At 29.7% G+C, this 19,805-nt stretch overlaps 1 protein-coding gene across 1 annotated transcript in view; it reads left to right on the top strand.

Moving 5' to 3' along the window:
- Nucleotides 1-19,805, top strand: part of LOC108748037 (probable G-protein coupled receptor 158) — a 91,398-nt gene that overhangs the window by 42,862 nt on the left and 28,731 nt on the right. The gene's annotated exons all lie outside the window — the stretch shown is intronic.

Here is a 19,805-nt window from a genome sequence, read left to right as displayed (position 1 = left end):
CGGAACATTCACACAACTCTAACAACCTGATAAATAATATATATGTTTGGATAATATACAAACTGCTCAGCTTCACACATATATATCGTTTCTTATGACTTCCATCTAGATTATAATTCTGTTATAGCTACAGAGTAACGTAACAGACTAATATCGATCTTGACATAGTTGTAAAGATGCTTTAAAAATAATAACTTTTGTTGATCAATAAAAAACAGGTTACTGTACATATCGGTGAACAATTTTATGTCTGAATAGAAAACTGAAAAGACAGATAACGATATCGAAGGCTCATATTTTCATATTTTGCCGCACGTTCAGCATTAAAATTGGCTGCTGGCGTTTATTTTATGCTGTCAGTACCACTGTATTTAGACCAATAAATGTCAAAATCTGATAATACAGCTGACTTAAAGAATATATTTGAGACAAAACTGATATGCATACACAGTCATTAATAATGCTATATTAATAATGTTCATTGTAACTTTTTCTATATGGGATAAGAATTATAGACTCGTATTTTCGCGTATTTTGCTGCACGTTTGGCATTAAAATTGACTGCTGGCGTTTATTTCGTGCTGTCAATACCATAGTTGTATTTAGATCAATAAACGTTGGAATCTGATAATATAGCTGACCTAAAGAACGTGTTGGAGACAAAATTGGTATACACACACACACACACACACACACACAGCTATTAATAATATTTTATTTAATAACATTCGTTGTAGCTTTTTTTTCCTATACAGGATAGGAATTATTACTAAATGTCTATTATTAGAGAAAAATCAGTTTAAATTCGACAATTCAGTTATTATTTAAATTTCAATACATATAGTGATGTGTAGTTTGCATAAACATACAGCTTTGAAGGTTTTTTCTACTTATTGCTAGATTTTGTTGATATACATAATTTTTATTTGACGTGAAAAAAATGAACATAAAAAAAAACATAGATAAAAAATGTATTTTATTATGATAAATCGGGATTCATATTATAATTGCAAGTTACTGCGTAAACGCTAAAACAACTAATAAATAATATACATTGATAATCGCATTGATGGTGAAGTTTGTTTCTCTGAAAACAAAGCAAAGCGGACAAATAGCTTGGCCAATCTCTTGACATGCGTTGTTATGATATTTCACTGTGACGTTTGTAGGATTACACCGCTCGTATCGTTGTATCTGCAAACAAATATAAAAAATAATAGCTCATGAATGAATGGCCCTTGTTTGGCGACATAAAAAAGGAATTATATGCAATGGTTTAAAATTTTTTTATATTTTTCTTTTTAGATACACACACACACACACACACACACATTTTGCTCTATTGGTATATTTAAATAGCTAGGGAATGAGCCGAAATAATATAATCGCTAAAATAAACATTTGAAATATATGCAGGAATGTTCCGGAAAAGAAAATTAAAATACGTGTTTTTCAGGGATAAAATTGTTGGTTCAGAGGCAAAAGTTTGCACGAAAAACATAAATTTTTATTGATAAATGCATTTTCAAAAAATAGATTAAAATATATGTTATAAAATATATGATAAAAAATATATGTTAGATATATGTTAGATATTCACACTTAAAAATTTTATTATTTAAGTTATTTTATATGTGGACATTTTGTAAGTTAATATAATAAAAAAATCTTTAAATGTGCGTAATTCTGTGAAGGAATATATTAAAACTAGTTCTTTTGATTTATTCAATAAAACATGTGCAATGTTACTGCAAAATTGCAAAATTGCTGAATCATGCTTCACTTTTTGTTTTAGAGATTTTTCGATATTTTTTTGTTTCAATGACGTCACTGATCGACGGAATACAAAATCAATGTGTCATAAAACACGAATCGACGCCACGCTATTACATGCGACCGAGAATCTAGAATTTAATTGTCGTTGATTTTTCGGTAGCAGTCAATTCTTTTTATTTCCGACAACGATGACAACACGACAGTCATCATCGTCACGGAGGAGATTAACAACGTGGCTTAAATTTTCATTTTTGTGATATTCACACAAAACGTTTGACCTCGATTCCTCTAAACGACGCTTATAACGTATGAAATATCTTCGTTAAAAGGGCGTTTTCCCGCTAATCTCTTGTTATTTACAACGACGTCGTCGTTAACCCGGGAATAGTTATTTAATTTCTTTTTTTTTTACGTAAACGATTATCTGGAATACATGTTTTACACTAATTAAAATTAATAATATTAATATATTATACATTATTGATTGTCTCCTTATTTATTAATATCTGCGAACATTATAAATTTAATTACAATTTTCTGAAAAAAGTAGATACAAATTAAATATTAAACAGAATATATACATACACGTTAAGCATAGCTTATTATGACCGTATTTCCAAAAAATTAATATAATTATTATTAATTAATATAACGCCTTTATAGCAAGTTTTCAATGGAATTACATATTTAAAGATTTGTAAAGAACAAAATAAATGATATATATATATATAAACAGAGAAATATTTAAACACAAATAAGAATGCGTATGAGCGCGAGCGTGGCATAACAGAGAGCGCACAGGTCTATCATGCTAGAAATCCTCGGTTTAAATCCCAGAAACCAAAATATTTACGCTCGTATCTCTTCTCAGGAAAGGTCGGCAATCTTTCGAGAATATCCTTACCCACATCTCTCGAAAAATCCGCCGTTCAAAACTGGCATTAAAACTGTCCTATATGCTCGTGGCAATTGAATAATCAGTGTACGCCCTACAAGCATTTGAGAGGTGTAACACAGACCACAGGCCTAACGTAAGAAGAAAAAGAAGAAATAAGAATGCCATTTTTAGTCAAAGCAGATCTTGGTACTTATAAAGAAACACAATTAACTTTAAATAGCTTTGGATATGTAAAATATAGATAAAAATAAAAAATACTTTTTTTTTACGTGCTAAGTCGAAGGTTAAGGGAGTAAAAGAACTCTTTTGAAAAGATCATTTTTTTTTTTAGATGAATATCATCGAAACTATAAGAAACAGAAAAAAAATCTTTTAAATAAAAGCTAAATAGTTTCAAGAATACTTTATAATCAAAATTAAAAAAGATAAAAAAATTTTTATTTAAATAACTTTTTTATAATGATTATTATGAAGTACTCTTGAAACCATTTAACTTTTATTTAAAACATTTTTTCTATCTCTCATAGTTTCGACGATATAGTATATTCATTCTGAAATAAAAAAACCAATTTTTTTCAAGGAGATTTTCATCCCCCCAACATGTATAAAAAAATGTATCTTTTATTTTCGTTTATAGTTTAGTATATCCAAAGCTTATTAAAATGAGAGGGAGTGTTCGTCGTGTTTCCTTGTTAGTAATATTTATATGTGACTGTACAAATACAATTTTTAGTTGTATAAATTGCCGATTCAATTTGTCGGACTTAAAACACAATCATGAACTGAAATATATAATTTCACAATTAAAAAAAAACCGAAAAAAGCAGTTAGTCTGTAGAACTAAAAATTGCATTTGTTTCACATATGAATATTACTAACAATAAGCAAAACCTGCTTTGACTAAAAATATCACTCTTCTCTTTTATTCGTAAAAAATGGTTATTTAAAATGAAAGAAAATACAATATATTAATCAATATTCATATAAAACAATATTTTATAACATTTTTTAAATATAAAAACACTCTAATTGATTATTTCCGGGTTATACATACCGGGGTAACATTAAGAAATTTTCCCGAATATTCCAATTTTCATTCTTCTGCAGTTTCTTTTATTTTTCCCTTATATGTTTCTTCCTAATTAATTTTTACGATCCTCGGCCAGAATTACCGCACTTTACCTTATTTACAAGTTATCTTACCTATAGTTTTTCTTAAAACTATTTTTTACGATTTTCCAAAAGCCATCGACATTTTCCGTTCGCGTCATGTTTATAGCCAGATGGACACGGAAGAGGCCATTCCGGCACCGCTACGACATTTTGTATTATGCGTATATCATCATTCGTCATCGATGTTTTCGGAGTCGATTCGAAATTTGATTGAATTTTCTTTTGTAGCGGTGACGACACGATAATCAATTATTAATAACGATATAAAATTTCATTTTCGATTTTCACCACAGAATGCAAACCGTTTTAAAAATTTGAGATTTCGATAATGTCCAAATAGTGCATACGACTTGTGAAACATCCTCGAAAAAGCAGATGCTTATAAAGACGCTGTTGTTAATGCTGCGCAATGACTGATTAGTTTTATACTGAGGATTTCATAAATCAACACCACCATGGATTATGATAAAATCCATTATAGAAATTACATTATATTTACACGATACCTTGTCAAGGCGTATTTTTGATAAGAGATTATCACTACATGCATGCGTAATCTTGCAATATTTTGCAGAAATGATAACTAAATTCTAATTTTCATTTCTCTGCAATTTCTTTATTTTTTCCTTATGTATTTCTTTCTAATTAATCTCTATGATCCTCGTCACAAAATTATCGCACTGTACCTTATTTACAAGTTATCTTACCTATAGTCTTGGAACTACTTCTTAAGGTTTTGCAAAAACAATCGACATTTTCCGTTTATGTCACGTTGTTGGCCAGGTGGACACGGAAAATCCGGTACTGTTATGATATTAAATGGAGACATTGTTACATTTGTCATCGGTGTTTTCGGAGTCGATCCGAGTTGAGTTTCCTTTAGTAGCGGTGACGACGTAGTAGTCATCACCATCATAGCAATTATTAATAACGTGATATAAAATTTCATTTTCACCACAGAATGCAAATCGGTTCAAAAATTTGATTTCAATAATGTCCAAATAATGTGTACGACTTGTGAAACATCTTCGAAAAGCAGAATCTTATAAAGACACTGTTATTAACGCTCCGCAATGATGATTAGTTTTATACTGAGGATTTCACAAATCAACAAAACCATGATTTATGATAAAATCATTGTAGAAATTACATCATATTTACACGATGTGTTGTCAAAGATGAAGCGTGTCTTTGATAAGAGATTATCACTACATGCGTAATATTTCGCAGAAATGATAACTAAATTTTAATTTTAATTCTCTCATGTATATTTACATAAAAGTATTTAAAAACTGTGACTAATAAATTTAAGTATTAACTAATAACTATTTATACAAAATTATATGAAGGTTATACAAATTAAATTTTAATAATAATTTACATTTTAATACTTTATACTTATGTTTATTATATTAGCTCCAATTAATATATCCTGCGTGATAAAATTAATTAATTATATAATATTTTAAAATATTTTGTTAACATATGTAATTAAAAAGATAATATGCGTAATAGTATAATATTTAATATAATATTTAATCGGTTGAAGAGCTGCAACTATATTTATTAATTGACAACTGTAACTATTAAACATTATTACTTATCTTGTTCATTTATTGATTTATTACCTTCAATTTTTTTGAGAAATATATTATTTAATGTAACACTTCTTGGAAAATAGCCAATAATTATATATATCAAAGTTGTAATCAAGTTAACTTAAGGTTATCGAAACGGTCAAATATCGTTTTGCATTTCAAATAGCATATGAAATTCTATAAATATGCATATGCGAGTGGCTTGCAGAAAGTATCTTGTTCACGAGATTGCGCGTATATCGAAATTATCGAACAATAGAGAGAAAAAGAAAGAGAGAAAAAGAAAGGGAAGAGGGAGAGAGAGAGAGAGAGAGAGAGAGAGAGAGAAGAAAGAGGAAAATAGAGAAAGAAAGAAAAAGAATATTATAACAGTTACTTTCAGTAAATTACTTGAAAAGTTAGAAATATTTAACAAGCGATAAAAGATTTTATTTACTTATTATTGTTCAAATATTTCCAAAGCAAAAAAAATTTGTTTAAAATTTTATAAACTCAATTCACAGATGGTTAACTTTTTATAGAAAAAATAAAACTGTTGTGCAAGAAACGATTGATTTTTATAACGATAGAATTTGGCTTTTCAGTCCAACAAATATTTGACTTTTACCGCGAATAAAGTTTCGCTTTTAGTAACGAACAGAGTATAGCTTAAAACAAGCCCAATATATCTCTAGTTTCTAAATTGGAAAAAAATTTTACTGGAGAGTCGATTTGATTTTTTCAAATAAAAAACATTTAGCTTTTAGTATAAAATCTAATTTTTTAAACGCGAATACAATCTCAAATGGAAGAAATTTGTTTAGTTTCTATACAGAAAAATTTAACTTTCTTTTATTTCTAAAGTAAACCGCGTTTTTACTGTAAGAGTGACTTTTAAGAGGTTTTTTTAAATTTGACGTTTTTATTGTTTTTAGATTCAATGAAAAGTTACTTATAGATTTAAAAAAAAGTTAAATTTGCGATTGAACTTTCATAACAAGCTTTTAAGTTAAAAAATGTAACGTTTATAATCCTAGAGTATAATAAAAATGAATAGACTATCAATTTTTAACGTTCATAAATCCAATAATAAATGTATTTTCTTTATAAATTAACAATAAAATCATGCATTATTAATTTTTTTTGCAAAAATAAAATCGTGTTACTATAATTGACATTTTGTTTACTTATTATTCATTTATGTGCTTAAATCTATTACTATTGGTTTATTAATTTTGAACACTACAATAATCACAAAGTTAATAGCATACAAAAATTTTAAGATTGACTACGAAAATATTTTTAATGAATAGATTAATAATATTTTAGTTAGTTATTGTGAATATTAATTAATAATTTTGATTTTTAAATGGCCACTTTAAGCTTGAAATATTGTTTGAAAGCAATAAATTTAAATTATGAGTTAAATTATAAATTGAACTTTAAATATGAGATATTTTGAAATATACCAAATAATACCATAAAAATTTAAATAATGTTTATTTATTGACAATCACTTTATTGATATGTTAACAAAAATTTATTATATTAACCATTTAAAGACTGCGTGAATCTCATAGACATAGACCGTCAATCAAAGATTTAAAGAGCGCTAATGCAGAAAAAACAAAAAAAACAAACTAATCGTGAAACGTTAATCAATGCAATACGGGTCTCAATTTCTTGTTCTGATCGTAACGATATCTCGTTCCTTTTATCTCGATCTCGTCGTTTTGTTGCGGTATGGTGATGATGTTCCTTCTGATTCGCTTTTTAATTTTGCTTCCGTCTTCCGTGACAACCGGCATCTCTACCAAAATGGCGTCGACCTCTTGCGTCTTATCGGGCGCGATTTCTCCCACTTTTTCACTGTCAGGAGCCAGCGTTCTTTCAGCCATTGTAGCGATTCTTCGATTGTCAGGATCCTAAACGATTTTCGATAATCCTATTTTTCCCTCTAATCTGCCGTCAAATCTTTGAAGGATCCCTGTCTTTGGCTCTTCTAGAATCCGGCCGGCGCTTCTGAATATTGAATAATAATTTTTAATTTTAAATAACATTTTTAAATATGAGAAATAGAGAGAGAGAGAGAGAGAGAGAGAGAGAGAGACCGGGAATATTTGTTATTTTAAATAATATTTTGAAATGTATTATAAAATGTATTATAATAAAATCTTAGAAACTTGAATAACGTTTAAACATTTAAATAAGACTTTTTAATTAATTATTTTGAGATTATAAATCATGTATTCTTTAATTTCGAATTATATTTTTAAATATTAGTCCTTGTATCAACACCTGGATCCATTTCTCAGGTATTCATTTCGACTTTTTTCTGAAAAAGTGCTTTTCACTTAAATATCGTCAATCGAATTCTCATCATTTGGATAATTTCACATAAATACATCAATTTACTTTAAAATATTTGAAAAGAAATTTTAAGTTTGTAAGCATTAAACTTGACTATACGTCTGTCCAATGCTCGATTTACTACATACATTTTCTACGTAGAAAGATGGAAAAGAGAGATTTATAGTTCAGTATATTTAGGTATTCAAAGGAACAACTTACTTGTATAACTTACTTGTACTAGAAACAAGGAAAATGCTGTATTTTAAAAAAGTTTCAAAAGTTTAAAAAAACCTCATAAATCACTAGAGAATGCTATTTCATTTTCTAGTATTAGTTAGGTTAGGTTAGGTTAGGTTAGGTTAGGTTAGGTTAGTAGATTCCTAACATACTTTTTTTTTGTTCTGCGCTCAAATTAAAGATAAGAACAATAAAAATATACACACGCGATTTTTCTATTACACAATGTAAATCAATAATTTTTCATACTCATTTAGTATTAATTAATCTAATTATACTTAATCTAATTGTTCTTTGTACTACATCTTTTATTTTTCTACCGAGATAATATTTATAATACGTTACAAGAAGTCATCAAACTTTTATAATAAAAATACAAAAATAACACTAACAAAAATATGGTGAATATAACAGACTGTTCAAACGAAAAGACGCTTCAGGATTGATTCGCAAAGCCCTAAACCAGTTTATACCTGTTTGGGAAAGGAGTGGGGAAACGTCGATCCCTAAACAGGCTGTTGCTCGAATATCTGGAGATAGTTTTAAATGATTTTCTACCTTGTTATGTCAAAACTGATTGACAACGGCAATAATTCTTTTACCTCTGCGGGGACTTAGGAAAGAATTAATTTCTTTTAATCTTGATAAAATTTATTTTATGTATTTCTTGTATCAGTTCTTACACACAATTGATCAATAGACGTTTACGTAGCACTCTATTACTAACTGCACTACTAACAGACTAACTGACCAACTGACTTGATCGCTTCTCGTATCTTCCGTTCTGTTTGTTTTTTATATCCACTAGGTAGTTCCTAGGGAGTTACCTTTGTAGCCGCTTTATCAGCATTCTCCACGAATTGCATCGATCGAATTTCTTGGAAGTGTCGACTGTGCCGTCAGGTTAAGATTATATCTTACTGTAACCGTTAAACGACCTAATCATTACAAATCTTATTTCGTCATTTTCATCAACGTTTTTCTGAAGATACGTAATATTATTGAAATATTCTCTCTCTTATTCACTTGTGTTATTTAACTCTTCCCGGGAAAAAATGATTTATATATAATTATATTTAATTATACAAAATTAAATAAAATTACATATAATTATGTGTAAAATTGACATAATTTATATACAATTATATGTAATATATAAAATATGTTCATTATGTAACATTTTTTCCCCGGATTATAACAACCTGTAGCATGTGAAATTCCATGATAGATACTCGGATGTAGCATAGGTGTTGACATAATATAAAATTTTAAAGTCAGTTGATATATAAAGACTAAATAAATAACTTTTATAATTTTTGCAAAATGTAACTAGAATTTAAAAAATCTTCAGTTACACTTAGAATAACTTTGTTCGACTTTTCAGACTATTTTGGTATTTCTCTACAGAGCGTTAAGAGGAGAAAATGGCATACTTTGAACCAAACTGCGAACAATATCCCAGAAAATGAATGCTATTAAAGCATCATTCACGCTTTTATAGCAACGATTCATTCTTTTACCGTTTATTAGAATGACTTCGAAATGTTTCCTATATTATCGATTCGATTATTCCCTATTGCTGCACCGTAAAACTCAATATTTATCGTCTTACGTTATCGGTATTTTAAATTTCTCTCTATTTTTAAACATATTGTTACATATAAAAATGTGAAGTATTTAATCAATAAAGTTATATTTTTTTTTTTTTTGCGAGAGATGCATTTGTGGAGATTGATTAAACGTTCTGTTTCAACTCTTTTTCAACGCTATTATTATTATTCTATTTCTCGAGGAAGCAGTATCGCACATTTTTAACGAACACATAACATACGAGTATATATAAAAACGTATGTGAATATGTAAAAGCAATATGCAATTGCATGTTTTTACATTTCCTACGTTTTACGATGAAGGAAGCTTAAATGAGCTTAAATTAATTCTTTTACTTACCTAAAAAGATTAGTAGATATCTCTTCAAAGATCCTTGTCAATATCCACGATATTACAACATATAACAACAAATGTATTTATCTACGTGTTATTTTTCGCCACAATTTACTACGTTTTTCACGGCACAATTTATCGCGCTGTCCCTTCGGTTTAATCAAACGACAGTTCCGCGACGATTGAAATCGTTTCTTCCTGCCTGCTCAATACTCGGTCTTATCGGTTGCTATCAATTGGCAAACGTTAAACCTTATCGTAAATAACCTTTGCGCTTTTTATTACATTTGAAAACCGATTTCCCGATTTCCGAGATTAGAGGAGTTCCTGGAGACCCTTCAGAGATTCAACGAAGCGCTCTTGGCGATTATTGCGGAACGAAAGGCAAACGCTTCCAACGCTGTCATCATCGCGCAAAAGTAAATTCGAATTACAAACGTGGTCAGGAAGAATGGAATGCAGTTGCAATGGATTACAGTTAGACTCTGGAAATTGCAGTTGCCGCGGGGGAAAGCGTAGCAGGCAAATACAGAAGGGCATGCGATCGATTGCTAGAGATTCCGTTTTAATCTTCTAGTGGCAAGCGGCGAAATCTCACGAAGTTCCGTTTGCGAAGGAAGTACGAAGCCACTTCTCGGTTCTATGAGAAAAATGGTTTGGTTACCGAGCGATTAAATCGTACGGTTAAATGTATCTTAAATTTTTTATAAACTAGATTCTCTGCAATATTTATGCCCGGTTTTATCAATATAAGATTAACTTTAACCTCGATTCAATTTACTCTTTATCTTTTCTTATTTGAAGAATTAGAAGAAGATAAACAGTAAATTGAAGAGATTAAAGTTAATCTTACGTTGATGGAACCGAGCTTAAAACTAATATCCTAATAAATCTTGATCCCGTATCTATTTAGTCTCCTAGTCTATAATTTATTTATCCCTTTTTTATTTCAAATTTCAAATTTCTGTTTCACAATCAGTTATTATTCGAGTAACAGATATGCAAAAGTAGTTATATAAAAAAAAATTTTATGAAATATTGCCCTGGATTTCTTTAGTTACGAGTTGAATATTTTAAAAATGAGCAAAACAATTATGAATCTATAAAATCAAGGCAAAAAAGTGGGTCGAGTTGTTAATTAAATCTACAAATCCCTATTGTTATAAATACCGTTATATCTGTCAATCATGTTTAATAAAAATGGGACTTTGGTCCAAAATTAGTTAAAACACTTCTTCAGCTGCAAAATAGTCTGCAAGTACATCCTATTTTAATAAATAAAAATTGTATTTCTCTTTCTGCATTATACACGTTTTGTTAATTAAAATGAATTTTTCGTAATTTTTTAAGAAACAGATCTTATTGATAGCTTGAATAAGAAGGATTACAAGTTTATTCGCCCTCGCCAAAAAAATTTTAAATACAGATAACAACTTTTGCCAATAGGTTACTCATTCCTGTTCAAATAGGTAATTGTGCACCAATTCTCATATTTTCTTTCTTTCGTTCTGAGGAACAATCAGATTTTCGATTTCAGAGCACATTGCGTAATTGATCATTAATATAATAATTTAACGAAATTCCATCTTTTTCAATTAACGATAATTTCTCTCGATTGTGAATAGTTCTGGTCAGCTGCTTGTAGGGAACAAACCTCTAATTTAATTAATTGTCTTCATTGATTAAAGCTGATCAAGTAGATAGTTTTCTACTTATTTTAGTATTTTGTAAAATATTGCAATGTATCCCGCACGTAACAGCATGGCTGTATTAACTTCTTCAGTGGTGATTTAAAATGATCTTTCTCATCTTCCACCAAGTTTATGAACTACTTGTTACTCCGTTAGCGAATAGACGAAGATCTTCCAAGATAAAACGTATTGAGCACGAAGCTCAGCACGCAACTGTTCTAAGATATATCGGCGTTGACAACAGACTTTACCACAAAACTTTTCCGGGTATACTACTTAAAGGGTTAAACCAGATCTGAGATCTAGTTGCACATTACAGGCGGATTCGTTGCTTACTAACCCCCTCTTGCCGTTCGTATCTTAGCAACGAGTCGCCGAAGGGTGTAAACAAGACATACAAAGCTTTATTTCACAAGTGTTCGTACTAGAAGTACAATGGAATTATCTTCCTCAGTATTATCAATTAACTAATAGAACTGTTTACTATATATTACGGAAATAAATTAATTATTTTAGTATTTTATTATAAATGTGTAATTTACAAAAGCTAAGAGTTAAAAAAAAAAGTTATATTATTACAGGACTATAAGAATAACAATATATAGAGTTATTATTTAATAATATTAATAATAAAAAGTTTTTCAATTATTAATCTAAAATTATTTAAGAGAGTAAAATTCTTGCGGTTACTTTATATTGTTCAAGAGGATATAAACGTTAAGAAAATATCTCACGCACGGTTTTTTACCTCTGTTTCTTGTCGCTACACTAGAGTACACTAAAATTTTTTATTTTTTGTCAAATTTCTAATATATATTCATTTTATTTTAAGTACAATGAATGTACACTACAAAGAACTACGCAGTAAAAGTTCTCAGGAATTGGCTTATACGCTATTGCAATTGTGAATCCTTTAGTTGATAAATAATTATTAATTTGGATTAATTATCAATAGCTAAATTTCTTTTAGTTTAATTTAATAATTGCAATAATTTTTTTAAACACAGGCAGAATTCAAAGATAATATTAGTGTTAAAATAGGTAAAAGTAACTCTGTTTCTAAAATTTTTATTTATGCGCAAAAGTGCATATAGGCAATAATACATGTAGGCAATAATACATGTAGGCAAAAGTAACTTCTAAACTTTCTAAAATTTTTATTTGTGTGCAAAAGTGCATGTAGGCAATCAATTTGTAGGCAAACGGGGTCTCCCCCGATATATATAACATAATTAATATATATTCTGAACATATCAAAAATATTAATATACTGATAAATAATATTGAATATTAATATATGAATAAATAATATATGGAAATTATATAGAGAAGCCTTCAATTTTCGTTATAATTTTTCACGTCAAGTACAGTTTAGAAAATGAAAAATTAACTTTATAAATCGTTATTATTTCAACTATTTCAAACATCGGTAATTTTTTTTAATCCTTTTTTTTTTTGTTTATAATGTTTTTTTTTAACAACTTCCATCAAACTTCTGAAGCCTGCAATTTATTGATTAAATTTGTTAAATTTTTACAACTTTATAGTATTCGCTACTGAACATTTTAATGAAATTTTAAATTAGAATAAATTAAGAGACCGTTACTTAAAACTAATTAACCATGGAGTGAGATATTGTCACTTGTCTGTATCTTTAAAGCCCGACAAGTCTGAAGTTTAGATAGGAAAAGATCGACTGAATTTGTCAAAGGATACTTTCACGAAGTTTGACGTTCTCATAAAATACTTCGAATATTCTATGCATTTTAGAAGTACTTTTCTCCGACTTCATGTTATCTACACCGAGAGTGGCATCTTGATATTAAAGATTTAAGTAGAACTCGTTAAATAATTACGAAATACGGTAACCTAATTCTCTTTGTAGAGACTTTAACTGAATTACTAATAAAAAACGCATTTCTTGCTACCGTCGGAAAGTAAATTCCGACTGGTTGAGAGTGCGACAACGAAGAATGGAATGCGGTCACAATGGGCTACAATTAGGCTACTAAAACGGGGCAAAATTCCTGAGGAAATGTCGGCGTTGCCGACGCGCAAATAGAAGTCGACATATCTTCTCTCTAGTCTAGATCAATATCTTAGAGTGAAAACAACCAATGTGATTTCAGAGTGTAGAAGTAGAACAAAGGTAATATTATATTCATGAATACATAGAATATGTGTCCAGTTGTTTGCCCTTAAACCGCGGAATGACGCGCTCGCCCCTATTAAGTGTTCAAACAGTATTATTGCAGATTACAATATACGAGTAAATTAAATTTCCAAATATTTAATTTTGATTACCCTATGTCTTGAAATGAGTCCTTATTGAAGGTAGGATTAATCAAATTTTGCAATACAGCAAGGTCAAATTTCGAAAGTAAAAGAATGTAAAAAAGAAAATTGCGTATAAAATGAAGGTGAAGTTTGCCTTAGATTCAAATAATGAATAAATTAAATATTTGAGTAGATTAATTTTTTCCAAATTAATTAGAAGGTTTAAAAATATAAATAAAATTTGATTAATTAAAAATAATAAATGAATAAAAAGATTACGGTATTATTGTAGATTGTAATATAAATTGAATTTTTGAATATATAATTTTGATTAATCCTTATATGTTTTCAAATAAATGATTATTGAAAGTGAGACGAATCAAATGTTGCAATCGAGATCAAATCTCGAAAGTAAGAAAAAGAGCTGCATATGAAATAAAAGCACACTGAACAAAAAGATTGGTTGCTGCGACAATTTAGATAGTAAAATATAGCATAGCATTTTTATATGGCTGCAGCAACAAGTTTTTGATTGTAGCAGCAAATTTTTAATTGTGTTAGCCTATCGGCAATGTCAATATATGATTTCGATAAACTAACGCAACTAAAAATTTGCTGCTACAGCCAAAAACTGGTTGCTGCAGCTATATAAAAATGCTGTGCCATATTTTACTATCTAAGTTGTTGCAGCAACCAATCTTTTTTTTTCAGTGCAAAAGTTGGCTTTAGATGCAAAATGATGAACAAACTGAATATTGAATTATTTTCTTTCGAATTAATAAATCAAAATGTTAAAAAACGATAAAACATGATTAATCAAAAATAATAAATAAATAAAAAAAAATTATATATAGTATTACTGCAGATTATCGTATATTAAACTCTCGAATATATAAGTTTGATTAAAGTCTGCGTTCTGTAATGAACGCATATTGAAAGTGGGACAAATCAAAATATGCACTGAGAAATCCATTATGTAGAAAAAAATAAAATTTGATTGAATTTCTTGTTTGGGCAAATAAATCCTAACGTAACAAAATACGTTAATCGAAAAATTTTGTAATATTGATTTAAAAATTTAGTTCAATAAATAACATTGTTAATTATGTGGAACTAAATTTTTGGTTGACATTTTAAATTTTATTTACTGTCGAACTTGTACGGTAATATTATTAAATTTTCTTATTAATTTTACATCGAACAAAGTTGATTAGAATGCAAGAACTTTGAAGCCGGAATAGGAAACTGCTGGCTGACTCAACTGCAGAAATCCTATAATCGAGGCCCCTAAAGAGCTTTGCATTGACATGAGCGAGAAAGTGTCTATTCGACACTATCGAGTCTTACGCAATTGCATTATTTATAATGTGTCACATCGTATTCTTCTTACGAGAAAATGCTTAGCCGCGCGTTCTATTATGTATTGTATTATAGCGGCGCGCGGCGACTCGTATTGCACGTTTAACAATAAATATAATTGTTCGAAAAACAATGAGATAAATATTTTGTCATCGGTACTACGAAATTTTGTTTAATACAAACAAATCCATGCAACCAAAAAAATTTGATTATTGTAACATTTTATTTGTTTCTAACAACATATTTGTTGTTACTACAAACATATAAAATCAATCGTTCAAAATAAAATCGTTCAAAAAATTTTAAACGATACTAAGGACTTTTATTTTACAAAAAATTTTATTTGATTCAACCAAATGGGTTTCTCAGTGTAGCGAGATAAAATCTCGGAAGTGCTGAAATAAAGTTTTCATGAGCTTTTGAAGCTGTTGGTAATTCCCACGCTTCCTACCAAAGCACATAGACAAATATATTTACAAATTTTCATTGTCTTATTCTGACTATTTTGACTATTTGGTAAAACATTTATAAGGCAAAAGACAAAAATAATGATAACTTTGGAACGACTTCATTTATCTCGCAGCTCGGCGTCAGAGAATTAAATAAGACATGGACATGACTTGACGCAATGAGATTATCTCGTCGAGAACTGCAACTTGGTATCTCGACATCTTATGTATTCCGGAAATACCTGAATATTTTCTGTCATGTCATTCTTGCAAAGCAAAATATTACACAAGTCTTATTCTCATGCATGCTTCGTTGGAGTAATAATCTTTAGAAACTTTGAAAAAACTTGAAGAGCGCGAAAAAAGTAGGATTTAAGTGCAACTATGAAAAGTCAGGAAATTTTTAATACCCTTTTGTTTAGCAATCTTATGCGTGCCTAGCAGCAGTCGTTTTCGCGACAACGGGAATACCATAGACAATGTAACGCTTTGTGGAGACTACGGCGCTTACTTCGTTGCGAGTGAAATTGTTTTCACGACCGCCTTCGCTTAGTTAGTTTTAACAGAATTTTACCTTCACAAGCTCGACGTATCTTTCTTTCTCCCTCTCTTTCTCTCTCTCTCTCTCTCTCTCTCTCTCTCTCTCTCTCTTTGTCTATCCGTCTCTCTCTCTTTCTCTATAGCTTGGCTGAAAATTTCATCGTAAAAGCCATACAAGGTGTGTTAAAACCGCATGTCCTTCTAACCGCTGGTATATTGAGGCACAAACCGAGAAAAATGATAATTACTATAATAGCGCAGCAGTTATGAAATTATTAAATAAATAAAATTAAAAAATTTTGGCTAATTAGTGAAAGTATTAAATTACAGATGCAAGTAACAAGTAAAAATGAGAAATGAAATAAAGCAAAGAGCAAAAATGCGTTTTCTTTAATTAATTTTAAGTGAACTTCGTCTTAAAACACATTCAATGTAATTATCAAAGTATATAAAGTAATATGAAAAAATTATAGTGACATTCGAGATATTTTTTATAATAGAAAAATTGAATATGTGATTGAAAATTTATTTATATGTTATTATTTAATATGCTAAGTTTTATAGAAATTCTACGTTGTGCACTTTGCAACTAATATTTCATTCTATCCCCGAAAATGCGAATAACATAATTAATCGTCGCCTATATATGTAACTAATAACAGATACAAATAGAACTTATGCACTTTGATGCGTCCCTTGTAATGCGTAGTATGCGTCATGTCTCGCGAAAGCGATTCTCTGATGAGTTACATATAGAATCAAAGAGACAGCGACGATGACGAAGACGCGAGGATGATAACATTCGGCACCGCGACAGCCGCGTCATTCCTTCCCATTGGGAATTTCTCTACCACCTCCTCCTCCTCCTCTTTCTCTCGGCTATCTACGCGTTCGTGCATCGTTTATTTCACATCAAGTGCAAGCTGGAGAATCTCCATTTCACAGATATGACATATTCTTCAATGAGACAGAGCAGAAACTGAATTTCTTACAATTTCGAATGAGACTCGCAATTGAAGCGTGAAGTGTTAATTAAAATTTAAAACAGTTATTAAATCTTTAAGTTACTCATTCTGTTTTTCTAGTTTATTTTTAGTTTATTTATTCGTTTCATTTTGAGTTTTATTTTATTTTGTTATATTGCATATTCTACCTTCTTTGTTCATTTATTATTTTTCATTGATCGAGTTTCATTAATTTTGAATTTGCTGATTTATTATAATTAATTTCAAAGGAATTAATTTGCTTGAACGTTTAATTTATTCATTGCTTGCATAGATCTAATTTTATTTTTTTATTTTATATGCAATTTTTTTCTTTTTATTAATTAAATTAATTTTTGAAATATTTTATATCTTAAATTCAACTCTACTCTTTGATATGAATTTAATTAATTTTGCAGTTATATTTTAATATCTATAATTTTCTTTCATATTTTTCATTTTCGGCAATAGTCTTCTAATTGTACTCGATTATACATATATCTTTTTCATTGTTAAAATGTTTTACTTATCCAAATTTTAAGATCACATCTAATTTCTTTTATTTTTTCAAGTTTATATAGATATTTTATACGTATATCTTTTAAAGTAGAAGGAAACCTAACAGCTGATAAGTAAGAAATAAATTTAATAAAGAAAAAGAAGAAAGTGGGATCTAAGCAAACTGTTATGTAGGCCAATGACTATATGCGAGCAAACTAGGATCAAAGCCCAAGCCTTATATAACAGAACTTCTTGAAATCTGGGTCCCAGGAATTTGGAATTCAAGGAAGTTAATCTCCAAGCATGTTAGGGCCAAGAAAATTAGTACTTAAGCAAATTACTATCCAAGCAAAGTAGGATTATGGTAAAGTGATATATTAAGTGTACACAGCTATTACAATCAAACACTTTTTAACGGGTCAGTCGTTTGCCTATCGTTCTCGCTGACGTGACAACGGTAATAATTTCTCGAAGGTCCAAGTCCGGACTTTAGATGTCTGAAAAATTTGAAATTGAATCTACATTCGGATAAAGTTTACTCGGAGTAGCTGAAGAGGAAGATATAAGGGACAGTTACACTTCAGCAGATGACTACATACGCGAGTGAGTAATCCATCGAGTTTCCTTAGAGGAAAGATTGGCCAAGTTTGTCGAAGGATCAGCAAACTGGAAGGAAATGCAATCGGTCGCAAACACCTTGTATCCCACGTTTCATGAAAGCCAAGCCTTCTCTGTTCAAGTTTGCCCGGATCTTTAACTCCGCGGATTGGGATAGGGTGTGACGGCGTTATAATTACTGGTAATTATGTCAGTTCTATGTTCGACTGAAAAATTTACTTAACCAAGGCCATTCTACTTCCCGCTCTATTTCGCGCCCGGACGGTTAAACGAATTATCTGCTAGAGAAGAGTTAGCGAATCTAATTTGTAATACGGTAACCGGCCTGGGCTCGGGCTTTCGGCACGGGTCACCGCGCTACCACGGCATCGAGTTTGCTAAAACCTCCGAGGCACATGCGCACCTAATTTATACGTTTAACCGGTTACCTTATTATCTCCGACCTAACTTGCGCCGGAATTACGTGCCGATAATTATACACGTCACGTCCCGACATTCTTATAGAACAACTCGGGAATAATGAAACACATTGCACATGTGCGCTTCGCCACTTGCATGATGACGAGTAAATAAATAAACACAACACGAGAATATAGCGGGAGCAGATAAAATCAATTAAGGTCAATTTAGTAGATAATTCGTACGCGAGATTTATACGTAAAATCATGGGATAAAGAGAAAAATTATTTTCCATCAGAGTTTACAGCCAATTTTTTCTTAGTATAAATATGTGTAAGAAAAATGTTAATGTAGAATAAAAATTAATGCAGAAAAAAAAAACGAAAATTTTCTGATAATAAAATTAACCCTGGCTAGTCCCAGAAATCCCAGCTAGTGTAATTTACTAAATTGAGATTTTTTTGTGATTCTGAACTTTTCTCTTTCTTTGAACTTATATATCTCGAAGCTCTCTCTCCTTAATTTTATCAACTTTTACACATCATGGATTTATTCCTTAATCGATTGAAGAAAAAAAATTAAGAGAAATATGTCCATTTTTACGGAGGTTACGGTAACAAATATGAATGGGGTTCCAGGAATCCGAGTGTGTATGTCAAAAGTAAAAAGAAAGTATGTAAAATAGAGTTAAATATAGTCTCAGTAATGTAATGTATTCAAATTTAGATATCTTCCTAAATAAATTTACATTAATTAATTTATATTAAACAAATTAATATAACCGAAAATATAAATGAAGGTATTTAAAAAGCATTTTTAGTAAAATGTGTGACGTCTGTGAATATTTTTCAAGATTAAAATTGTTTATTTTAATAGTAAAATTTAAAACGTTGCCGCTTTTAGTTAATTTTATTTTCTCATATACATTAAATTACACGCACAACACCCCGACAACATTTCTTTTACTACGTGCTTAAAATGTTGCTGTAATACGATTATCGAGCAGACACCTATATATATATATATATATA

This window comes from Trachymyrmex septentrionalis, unplaced genomic scaffold, assembly GCF_001594115.1.
Source record: "Trachymyrmex septentrionalis isolate Tsep2-gDNA-1 unplaced genomic scaffold, Tsep1.0 scaffold21, whole genome shotgun sequence".
Lineage (NCBI taxonomy): Eukaryota > Metazoa > Arthropoda > Insecta > Hymenoptera > Formicidae > Trachymyrmex > Trachymyrmex septentrionalis.
Note: the sequence above shows the minus strand (reverse complement) of the source record. Positions and strands in the feature narration are given on the sequence as shown.